This window comes from Syzygium oleosum, unplaced genomic scaffold, assembly GCF_021117445.2.
Source record: "Syzygium oleosum isolate NSW1041296 unplaced genomic scaffold, Sole_v2.1 Sole_v2.04, whole genome shotgun sequence".
NCBI lineage: Eukaryota > Viridiplantae > Streptophyta > Magnoliopsida > Myrtales > Myrtaceae > Syzygium > Syzygium oleosum.
The window spans coordinates 10,836,019-10,848,520 of NW_026607488.1; the positions used below are offsets into that span (position 1 = coordinate 10,836,019).

Here is a 12,502-nt window from a genome sequence, read left to right on the forward strand (position 1 = left end):
ACCATTGGAATCGGATGGTAGACTGGACAGACTCTGGTTCCTAGCATTGAAACCCTTTGGAAATTAATGAAATAAGACCTATTCATCCCTCTGAATCTAGGGGTGAGCGGTTCCTGGTTCCGGTTCGGTTCCGCTTGGAACCTGAAACCTACCCTTGGGTACAGGTTCCTCATTTTTTAGAACCTGGAACCTACCCGTCAGAACGTGGAACCTGGAACCTACCCTGTCACAGGTTCCAGGGTCGGTTCCAGGTTCCAATAGGTTCTTTTTTTTAATTTCGTTTTTAATTAAACAAAACGAAAATAAACGCAACAATGACTAGTTATTAAAAAATAATATTTCGCTTAGTAGAAAAGAGGATATTATCTAACAACCTAGATCCATTTATGCAGAATAGAAAATACCAAAAGTTCAGCAGCATATAACTTTATTATCAATGGATCAGTGCAAATATATTTAGTAGAATGATATTGTCAATAAAAAGCCAATTAGCAACACCAATAGCAAACCTCATTAATCTAGGAAAGAAACTTAAAACAATATAATAGTGGAGGAGGCAAAAACTAGCTAATTAGGACTCCATATTGAAAAGAGATATCTTCCATACAAAAAGCAATAGAGGACATATCGCAATGTCGTAAAAGCATTTATACAGCTAAGCCCCCTTTGTGCAAGGCTTACTTTGCTGATGTTCAACTTAAAAATCATTGGAAGGGATAAAACGAAAATAAATCAAAGGAAAACAATCCAAAGGTCCACCACTTAAGACATACATGTTTACTATCAGAAATCTTCTTACTTTCGAACTGCATAGACTGGGCCAGTGGCAGCCCTAGTGTAACAGTCTGAATTTTCGATCCTTTTCCCGGGATTTAAGAAATGAATTTGACCAATGCACTATAGTGAGGTCTCACCCGGAAATGCGCATTCACGGGATGCTAACCTTAGGGGTAGGGCCGTTACGGGATTGAGTTCGCACGACCAAAGAACTTGACCTGGGTTCAATCTTCGACCATATGAATTAACGAGGGAATGTTTTGAGCCAACCGAAACCGGTCTATCTGATTGATCGTGTCTGAAGGGAACTAGTGATAGACCCTCGCAATTATATGACAACCGAGGTCGTCCTGGGTAGAGTAACTTAAACGTGATTTGACTTAGTGTCGGTCACGGGTCGAGAGCGCGTAATTCCAGAGAGCCACCCGTTAGCCAGAGATAAGCTAAAGTCGCGATTGTTCAATTTTAGTCATTTCTTGGAATTCGGGCCCGGGAATCGAGAATTTTGAAAGTGACAATTTTGAGCGGCCGATGACATTTTTGGCTTGGCCAACTTTGGGGCCACCCATTTCTGCAAAAAAATGGATTTCGGTTCGGGGCCAGAAAAATTACGGTTTTGCCCCTGTGGACACCAATGTTGGATTTTGAGGTCGTTTGAGGTTATTTTTCGAGGCTAGTGTCATTTTGGGGTGGCCACGTGCATTTAGAGTTGTTTCGGTCAAAAACTGGAATTTTGGCTCGGAAGTGAAAAATAATATTATTTTATTCTCAGGACTTTGCAGTCAATTTTCGAGGGCTTAAGAAGCTATTTTCGCGATTCCGACGCCATATTATGATTCCGACGCCATATTTGGGGTTGATTGGGATAAAAATTGGAATTTCGCCCCGGGACCGGAAAAATGACAATTTTGCCCTTGGGCCCGTTTCAGTTCCGGATTTTTGGGTAATTATTTGGGATTATTATTAATGGTTTTTCAGCTGCATTATTGGGCCTTGGACACTTTTACCCCTCAATTATTGGATTTGGACAAATAAGGGCCGTCGGATCAAGGGTAAAATGGTCAAAGTTCGTAGGATCGCGACACGTGGCACTTGGGCTGTCATATTTGACCAGCTGACCCTCTCTCTCTCTCTCCTCCCAGCCCCATTCGGCCGGACCACCCACAGCAGCCCCTCCCCCACGATTCTTCCTCCTCCTCTGTTTTCCTTCTTCCTTGGCCGTCCTCGCCGGAGCTCGTCGGAGCCACGCCGACCGCCGTCGTCGCTGCTGCTGCCTTGTCCAGCCACCACCGCCCCATCTTGTCTTTCTCTCCCTCTTTTTCCCTGTTCGGCAAAAGGAAAGCCGAGAACCGCCGCTTGGAGGCCGATCGCCGCCGCACCGGAGCTCGAACGACCGAGCCGCTGCCGCCACGACGTCCAGCCTCGCCGTACGTCGGCATACGTCGCCGTCCGTACGGATCCGTACAGTGTCCGTACGGGTGTCCGTACGGCCGTCCGTACGCCGGCGACGCCGCTGCTGCTGCTGCTGCTGTTTTGTTCCGCACCGTTCCAGCTCCGTTCTGTCTCGCTTTTTAGGTAAGTGTTTTCCCCAAATGTCATTTAGGACCTCGGGTATTTCTAGGCCCGTTTAGGACTCGATTTAGGCATTTTAGGGGCTGTTTTTGTGGCTATTTCGGGACTGAATCGGTTCGCGAGGATCCATCATTCTTAGTTAAGTAAATTAGGTTCATATAGATAAAATATAATATGATTGAAGAAAGATCTGTTAGAAACTAACTATAGCATTCAAGAACATTTTTGAGATAGTTTCCTTTTATTCATTTTTTTTAGAAATTATGAACTTAATAAAAGATAGATGTTTAAGGAAAGTACAATAGATAAGCTAATGATCATTGGCCAAATATGTTGATATCTAAATTTTGGATAATTCATTTAGTCCTTTATTGCATAAGAAAATTAGGAATCGAACCAGACCCCTAAACAAAAATATCATTTGCATAGTTGACAATTCGCATCTCATCTAGAACATGCAAATCTCATGGCCTCTCCATGACGTTACCACAGACTGTCGCACATAGGATCATTTCCTATAGATAGACGGCCATCGCAAGCTCACGAATTCAAAAGATGAAGCGATAACACTTGTGGCCGTAAATCTTGGTGAGGTGAGAACAGAAGGGATAGAGCAAATCTGATGGGGAACATTCGCTCAAGAGTCCAAGTGGTTATCTCAAGTGACTTTGATTTGAATTCAAAAGAAACCAAGATTAATCCAGGTCAAGAACCGATCGTGGGTTTGACATTTGAAAATAACACGAAAGGAACGGATGAAGCCGCTCAGATTTTCCTTTCAACCGAATCTTTATCCTTTTTCTTCGATGGTTTGCAACTGTTCTCAATTATGTTCAACTCTAATGAGCAATCCCACTGCCACGGCAGGCCATCGCGCTCCGCCGACGCTCACACCATGTTCAGCGAGCCCTGCCGCAATGAGATTCCTGCATTGCCTCCTGCTGCGAGTTCCAGCGACCGTCTGACGAACTCAGAAGCTTTCCCGACATCTCCTGCGATCTTTTGCCGTCGTTGCTCCCTCCTGGTGCCCCTGTAGCGAGACATCACCCAAGCTGATCCTGACGAGCCCCCGCCCTCACGCCCAGAAGGTCCAGCGAGGAGCACGGCGTCCTTACCTGCTTTGTGTGCGGCCACGTCCTTACCTGCCTTTTTGGATGGGAACTTCTCTTTTGAAAAAAATCGGTTAGCAAAGGTGAGTGGACTTTGGATTGTGGATCTTGGGAAATCTTGCATGTTGGCTCGCAAGTTGTCGCAAGAAGATGTATTATTTGGGCTTTTAATTTTTGAAGCATAAACTCATCTCTACAGCCACCTGTCTTTGTTATAGTGGGATTCTTGAAGATCACAATTTTCTTTTCAAATTTCACTCGAATCCTTAGCCCCATGGTTCTTGAGAAGAGGAAGACAGAATTGGCGAGATGGGTTTTTGAGAGTTCACGCTTTTAAGAGAAGCGCACATGGCCAGGATCCTCGTCGATTCGAGATTTGGACAAGATTATGAGGGCGCCTTGGCCCGGTGTTCCATCGTTTGTGACCTGCTTGAGATTGGTTCACCAATTTCCTCAGTTTTGTCAGAACTAAGGCAATCGAATTGTCGATCGACGTCCGTATTCATCTTCCGCATCATGACCAGGTGATTCATGTAAATCGCTTTCTGGTAAATTGCTTCTCTCCGCTATCATCGCTGCTCTTATATTTATGAATAGGATTGGGCTGGGATCATCACCAAGCTTGTCACCACTATCACTGTTGCTGTGAACGTGAGTTTTTCTGTGAGCTCAAGGCCGAGCTCGCCCTCCTCTGCGTCGCCAAGGTCATCGGTGGTGCGCCAAACAAGCTATCCAAGAGATATGTCACTGTTTTCACTTGATTTTTACGATTTGGAGGTCTTGGTTAGCGCTTTATATTTTTGGTAGATGGTAATGTTAGATTTGGGATGATTATCAGCTTTGGTTATGCTGGTTGAAAGAGTCATGCACTCAACGTCAACCAACTTATTAATGACTGTAATCCCATAAGCACTGACCATGAACAAGATTGCTAGAGCTTCCAAAAAGAGGTCACCATGCCATATCAAGCTCTTTAATAAACAATATGACCAGAAAACGTTACATAGGCATTAATATGTTGTCTGCTTGTTAAAGTGGTTGTATAGGTCAATCATCTTAGCATGAGTCTCGCACTTATTCGAGTGCCATTCATCGTCAGTAGCGAGATAGTTTGCTAAGCGATGACCATATTAAAATCTGCACTACCTACTGATATCTAAAGGACTCGAACCAGTTTGTTTCAATGGGACAAAGTACTGGATAGAAGCTACAACAACGTTGAACCCACCGGAATGAAATGATACTAAATTGCTATCGATTGGTATTAAGTGATAAGAGAGAGACCAGTGTCACAGGGAAAGTCAAAATATCTAGTGAGGATGACCCTATCCTGTTGGTCTCTAGCCAGAGCTTCATTCCCGTTGATTTGTCCTTTCTGCCGTCTCCGTCCTCTAATGTCTTCGTCCTGCTTTCAGACGAAGATCTCTAGTTCCCGCCACAGCAAAGCTCTCTCTATATCGTGCCTTTAGCTCCGCGATTTCAGCTTCGATCAATCTTGATTTTGGTTACATTCAGTCGAAACTTCTCCATCGAGCAATTGGATTACGGCAACATGATTAAAGCTAAGTTCTCTCTCATTCTCTGACTGTCATTTTTCTATTCACTCAATAGCATTGATCCTCGGTCTTTTCCTGAACTACCAGAAGCTTCTTCACCAATCTTCCTTCTCTATCACCCCCCTAACACCGAAAGCCACCGCTGATTGTCACCATTCGCCGCTCCAGAGTCCCACTGATTGTTCCTCTGTTTTACTGTTTTTTCTTGTCAGAGACTTCGAAGAGCTTGGCTCCTGCTCGTTTCTTCTTCGCCAACGTCAATCACCAGAAATGACACCTCCAAGACATCAACTACTTAGTTTGATCATCCTTTGAAATCAACATCTGCATCTCCAAGATTAGTACCTCTCTATACTCTTTTCTTGGAGAAACAAAGATGAGAAGTCTTAACTATTGGTTCCCTCAAGATTATCTGCCATTGAGTTCCTGTTTGTGATTTGAACATGTTTCATTACAAATGTGATGAATACAATATGGATTATGGCTTTAATGAGTTCCCTGGTTGATGAAGATTTTGTATGATGTTATGATTTTGAAGCTAGGTGAATGATGAACAATGCAAAGATATGATCATGTCTCTGTTGGATGTTGGAAAGAAAGAATAAATGAAAGAGGCAAAGGGAAATCAAGCGAAGTATGAGTTCATGGTCTGAGCTGCTTTACCGAGAAACTTCTTATTCAAAAAGAAATTGAATTTCCTAAGAAATTTTTGTCTACTTATCCTCATTGAAAATTCATCATTATAATTCTTTTTTGTCCTCATCCACATTAGCATAGATTACTCTATTCATATTGTGTATAAATACTGTAAATACCTTACAAAGCCAGCCATTTTTACTAGATACCCATTACCTTATAATTATTTCCCTAATTGTCACTCGCAACTGCCTCCACCCATCACCGTGGATCCCATTGTTCCTTTGCAGCTCTATCTCCCTCGCCACAGACCTCCACTTGTGTATTTACCAAAAAACTGACCCATCTCCTACCACGTCCGCCCCTGCCGTTTCCGACATTATCATGTAGAAGAACACCTACATGATGCTCGCAATCACCGTGAACAAGAGAAGGCCCGGTCTATGGCAATCACCTTATAAATTGATAAGGACGTCATTGATAACACTCCACTCACCACTCGGTTCAAGGCAACGTCGATTGCGTACCCTGCAGACGCAGACTTAGCAAGAAGATCTTTGAGCTATACACAAATATGATTGGCCCCATCCCAATCTAGAAGAAGATCACGTAGGACAACACTGAGACAATGCACATGGCCATGCTCACATGAGCTTATATTCCGAGAGAGGCCAGCAAGAAGATCCTCCCACCGGCACTGCTTCTCAACAATAGTCGGCTCCCCACCCGGTCGAGGTTGAAGATTGCAATGAGGATGATCATTGTCTTTATGAAGCCGACTACAATGATTTTAACGTGAGGAGCTTTTTGTTGAAGGAAGTAATGTTGGCTTTCTCGAAAATGCGAGGGCTATAGAGAACGACGGCATCGATGCCAGAGGCATTTTAGAAGAATTGGATCCCAACGTCATAGACAAGGCTGTGGCGAATGGACAGGGTTGGGTGGAGGAGGAGCTCCCGCCATACACCCTCCTTGATGCTCTGTTTGGTGACCTTGACAACGTCGTCGTTGCACTCATCAGGTGTTTTAATAAAGGGACATTTCTCCAAACTCTAGAAAGATGGATTGAGTAGTTTGCATAGATGACGCATTAACAAAATCCCTGAGGAGTGCAATGACGACATTGTCAAAGTAACCAAGCAGACCACTGGGGACGGTGTGTGGCAGGATCTTATCCTCCATATGACCTTGTTTGTCCGCCGCATCCTTATTTACTTTGTTTGAATCCACATCTTTCAGTAGGTCCCTTGGTATCGATGCTATCATCCTCTACGGCGCTTGCATTTTCGAGAAGGCCAACATGACCTCCTACAACAAAAAGTTCCTTGCGCCATTGCAGTCGGCTTCGAAAAGAGAGTGCTCTTCCTCATCACCACCTTCCTCGACATAGGTTGGGCGGTAGCCGTTGCTGCTGAACAGTGTCGACGGGACGATCTTCTCACTCGCCTCCCTCAGAATGTGCCTCACATCAACGACCATAACCACATGAAACTCATATGGGCAGTGGCCATATGTATTGCCTCGGTGTTGTACTACATAGGATTCCTCTCTATCAGGATGGGCTGATCACATGGGTGTACAGCTCAGGGATCTTCCCGCAAAAGCTACGTGCGGAGGGGTGTGTAATCGGAGTGGAGGTGAATGGGATGGTGAGTGGAGTATTATATATGATGTCTTATCGCTGTACAATGCGACCACCATTGATGGGGCCTTCTACTTGTTTGCATAGATCATGAGCGTCGCGGGGAATTTTTCTACACAATGACGTTAGAAACAGAGGGGTGAACGGTGGAGGAGATGGGATAGTTTTTTGGTAAATACACCAAGTGTAGGTCTGTGGCGAGGGAGATAGAGATGCAAAGGATCAATGGAGTAGACGGTGACATGATGTAGATAGCAACGAGGGGCGGTTAGTTAAATGATTATAAGGTTGGGGGTATGTGGTAAACAATAGTTGACTTTGTGAGAGTATTTAGAGTAATTATACTTGACATGAAATTGAACAAAGCAGAATTACTATAATTGAATTTTCAAAGAAAAAAAGAATATGTGTATGGAACATGCGCGACACACTTGTGCCACATCTGCGACACAAGGAAATTTTGGCGAGGCCAAGGAAAAGGGAGCGTTACTTAATTGAAGATCGAAAATCAAAGCTTAATATTGGTTTTTAGTGATATAACTAGAAAGTTCGACTTATGCATCGACCTCTTTCAAGTAAAAGCAAAGTTCAGCGAGCAACCAAATATGGTGAGTCGACATCGACAATTACTGTGTGAGTGATATTCTATCTACGAGGATGTTGATTTTCTAGTTCAAGCAAAACAAAAAGGAATGCTAATTTTCCAATCATAATAGTGAAGGGGAAACAAGCTTCGTCTCATTTGGTGGGATCTTCTGGTTGTGTCTGTTCCCTTTATTTGCATTTAACACCTCAGAAGCTCTCAAGCAGATAAAGAGACACCCAAAAGAAATCTAACTCGACAAAACTCTGCCTAATTGTACTTCACCAAGCATGTGAGCAGAAAAACTTAACCGTCAAAGAAAGAAACGTGGGCGGTCAATTTCGTCATTTCTGCCGCGAGAATCTCTAGGATATCTAAAGCAATTGCCCTGTTTTTTCCCTCTGCTTCGCTCACTCTGCCCAAAAGCACAGAAGAACCAATCAAATGGACGTGGAAGAACAGAAACAGCATTTGGAGTCACCGCTGTTAGCAGTTTCCTAGGAGAAGAAGTCGTCCACATCAGGGAATGGATTCAAGAAAGACGAGATTTTCTTGGAAATCAAGCAACAACTGTCATTGGCCGGGCCATTGGTATTGGTGAACCTGATGATATATTGTTGGCAGGTGATCTCGGTGACGTTTCTGGGTCATCTTGGAGAGCTGGCACTTTCCGGTGCTTCCATGGCCACGTCCTTCGCTTCCATGACTGGCTTTAGCATGTTGGTAAGATACCACAATTCGTCCTGTTTTAATCTTGAGATAAACGAACAAAGAGACTAAAGATTTTAAGAATCTGAAAGTAGCACCATACTATGTCACTTCTATGAAAGTTTTCTTCCAGGATGTTATTTATCTTGAAAGATGTATTGTGCCACTTCTATTATTGACATGATTATAGGAGTTCTTTTTCCTGTTGAATAAAGAGAGTCTAGCAATTGTTGGATCAATTAAGACTGCGTGCTCTCTGGCTTTCCAATCACCATGAATAGATCGCTTATCTAAACCTTAGCTCTTTATTAGATTATTGCAGTTTGACAAAGATTGATCTAATGACATGTTATCTCTCAATAAGCACAGTGCGCCAAATGTGTCCCTTTCTCCCCTCTAGCTAGGTTTAGCAATGCTGAGATTGGAAACTCAATGTTGGTGTTTGTCACATATTAGGATATTTGTTAACTGCACTTAAAGAAGATTATTGGGGACCACAGTCCGAAAATGAAATAGATAAAACAATTATTTTGTTCAGATTCTTCCACTGGATATAGGTTGAGTGAACTATGGCAAAACACTCATGATGCTCCAAGCAAGCCTCATTCGGGTTCCTAGGATATAGTGACAAACTTCTTCAGTTTCATTTTATGACATCTAAGAATTGCACCATCTGATAGATTCTTGGTCCATAACAGATAGGAATGGCAAGTGCATTGGATACATTTTGCGGTCAGTCTTATGGGGTTAAGCAATACCACAAGCTTGGTATCCACAAGCAGAGGGCCATGATCGTTCTCCTATTAGATTTGGTCATTCGAAATGATGGTTATTATCAGGACTTCTTCCCAACCCAAAACTTGAAACGTCGGTCCTCTCAATCAGGTGCATCTGTACTTTGTATCAACGAGAAGCAAACAAAATTGCTTAGCTCTTGGCACCAGTTGCTATCATTTTTAAACAATGTAAAATTAGTATCTTCTGCTTGTTTCAGCCTCAACACCAGCTCCTTGGTTTGCATGATACCTCTAGGACTCAGTGGTTCAATAATGTAATCCTAACTGGTTAAGCCTTATTTACTTCAGTAGATCTTGCAAAGCAGCAGCTATAGTACAGTCTCACACTTTCTTGGCCTTATTTTGGTAGCACGAGAGTTTCAAATGAATTGGGTGCTGGAAGACCACGAGCAGCTCGTTTGGCAATTTATGTTTCCTTAATGATGGTTGCCATGGAAGGCTTGCTTGCTGGTACTCTCATGATCTTCAGTCGATGGGCATGGGGCTACCTCTATAGCACAGAAGAAGTCGTGAACTATGTGGGAGATATGCCGGTACTAATCGCAACTTCCCATTTTCTTGGTGGCATTCAGTCCGTGTTTTCAGGTATACTTTGCTTATTATTGCAGTTTAATGGCGCATCTGACCTAGTTTAACATTGACTACTCTTCCTGATAATTACGGAGGGAAGACGGAGAATGAGTCAAATCTCAAATATGTTAAAGTCAAAACCGACCTGTACTTCAACTGTTTTGATGCTACAAGATACAGTTTTTTCAGGCACTGCAAGAGGATGTGGATGGCAAAAGGATGCAGCTTTCATCAATTTGGGTGCCAACTATCTATTGGGTATGCCGGTCGCCATATTCCTAGCTTTCTGTGTCACATTGGTGGAACGGTAAATCACAGTTACCCTACCATTCTAATGCAATTCGTCCTTTGCTTTCATCGTAACTAGGAGTCAGTCCAATGTTCTTGTTCTTCTTATTGAGCTGCAGGGCCTCTGGACCGGGATTATAGTTGCACTCTTTGCGCAAGGATTGTTACTTGCAGTCCTAACAGGATGTACCAACTGGAAGAAAGAGGTAATTTATAGCGAATCGATAAATCGAACGTTTTCACCGTGTAAAGTATTATTTGATCTATGGTTGGTACTTGACGTTTGGCATCGTTGCAGGCAAAGAAAGCCACTGACAGAGTACATAGCGCCGGGAGTCCTGCCGCTGGATTGTTATCAAAAAGCTACGGTGAAGAAATATTGCCATTGGAATCGGATGGTAGACTACGGACCCTCCGGTTCCTGGTGTTGAAACCTAGTGCGAATTGATGAAATAAGATGTACTTATCCCTCTGGATCTCATGCTGCCGCCCATGAGGAAAGCCACATGTGGAACTTCTGCCAAAAGTCTGAAACAAATGCAAAATGGGTATACAGCAAGATCTCAGAAATCTCTTTATGAGGATCTAATGTCGCAGTCTCAACCTTACTTGTGTTTAGGATTTAGGAAGAGTTTGGTGCACAGTCCACCACTTGTGTTTTCTTTAGCATAATTTTGTTCTTGACATCCTAGACTTGTGGGGAGTACCCGTGTCGGCAGATCGTACTTTGTCTTCTTTATTCTTGATCAATTAGTAGGACATGAATAAGTCCCCTGTAATAGTTACTAGAGACCATCTCAAAGTATAGCTGTTCTTCTCCGACCTTCTAAACTGAAGTCTGACATAAATAAGTCTCCAGGAAGTATCAAGACAATCTTATCAGTTTGAACTTCTCCTCTTTGGTGTTTGCGAGAATCATCCTCTTCCCACTCTTTCGGGGCGAACTTTAGGCATCAGACTACTTCGCTCGTCCAGGACCTAAGTCTGGTCAAAGGTCCGCTATACATGCCCAGATTAGGAGATCACAAAATATTGCTTTCACACGAGTCACAATCGAATCTCAAGAAGTTACGAGAAGCATCGAAACCTTATGCTTAAGGCAGAATTCTCCATGATCAATCCATCAGATCAATTGTTACTGACTCTATCAAGAGATGTTACCTTTTTCTAATTTCCACATGGATCTCTGGGCCATTGGGTCACATAACAAGAATCGCTGTTGATTTTGGCGTACTTGTTTTCAGAAATAATGTACCATTATAGCATTTTAACTTATCAATCAGAGACTCCAACATTCTGAAAAGAACTTTAAAATGAAAGAAATGTTAAGCTTCAAATTCTTCACGAGTAATATTGCAAAAGTTAAAAATTTTAAATCAGGTAATTTGTTGATTATTGTGTTCCGTTTCATTATAGAAGAATTTCACTAGTTTTGGAGGTGAAGTGAGGGTCATAACTCATAAAAATCTTTCAACTCTAATAGAGTTGAATCTCTAATTGTTCAAAGGATTGATCTCATGCAACTTAGAGTTTTTAAATGATCTAGTTTGTTTATAATTGTGGTCATCTTGATCACGGAATAACTTCGCATGTTTAGAGGTGAAGCTGTAGGCCAATATTTTATTTAAAAGAAAAAAATTTCAAAATTTTTATATGTTACCAACACTTTCATGAACTTATGAGCACGGAAAATGATTTTGATTTTACACACTCGGAGCAGCAGAATCGTCTATTAAATTGCATGCAAGAGAGGATGTGCCGAAATTGTATTTGATGATCGAATAACTGGGTTTAGTTTTGAAACGACAGGTCACTAAACTTTAGTTCATCAAGTCACTTAACAGCGATTCAAGTTTCTGTCCAGTTAGATTTTCAATGGATCACTGATCCAGAATTAGATTGATCAACTGGATTGAAACCAAAATTAAATTAAATTATGTGACCTAATTGATAAATCTGGAAATTCAAGTGACACGTTTTAAAACAAAGGCAAAAGTTAAGTGATCACAAAAGATACTCTCTGGTTAATTTTTAAGCTACACATCAGTATCCGATGGCCATTGACTATGGAATGGATAATATTCAATTTATTTCCACTAGTCAAAGAATGTTTATTTCATAATTCAAACGAAACAAGAAGCAGTGTGTACTTTCCAATCAAACTAGTTGAAAATAAAGGATAAGCCATTCCTTTCACTGACTGAGTCACGGCAATCAAAGAATTTAGCATTGAAAGTCGAATCACACCAAGTCTTTAGGGGTGC

General features: G+C 42.2%; 1 pseudogene; it reads left to right on the forward strand.

Annotated features, from left to right (window-relative positions):
• Window positions 1–8,319: 8,319 nt before the first annotated feature.
• The window catches only part of LOC115663690 (protein DETOXIFICATION 16-like), a 42,684-nt pseudogene continuing 38,501 nt past the window's right edge, over window positions 8,320–12,502 (forward strand).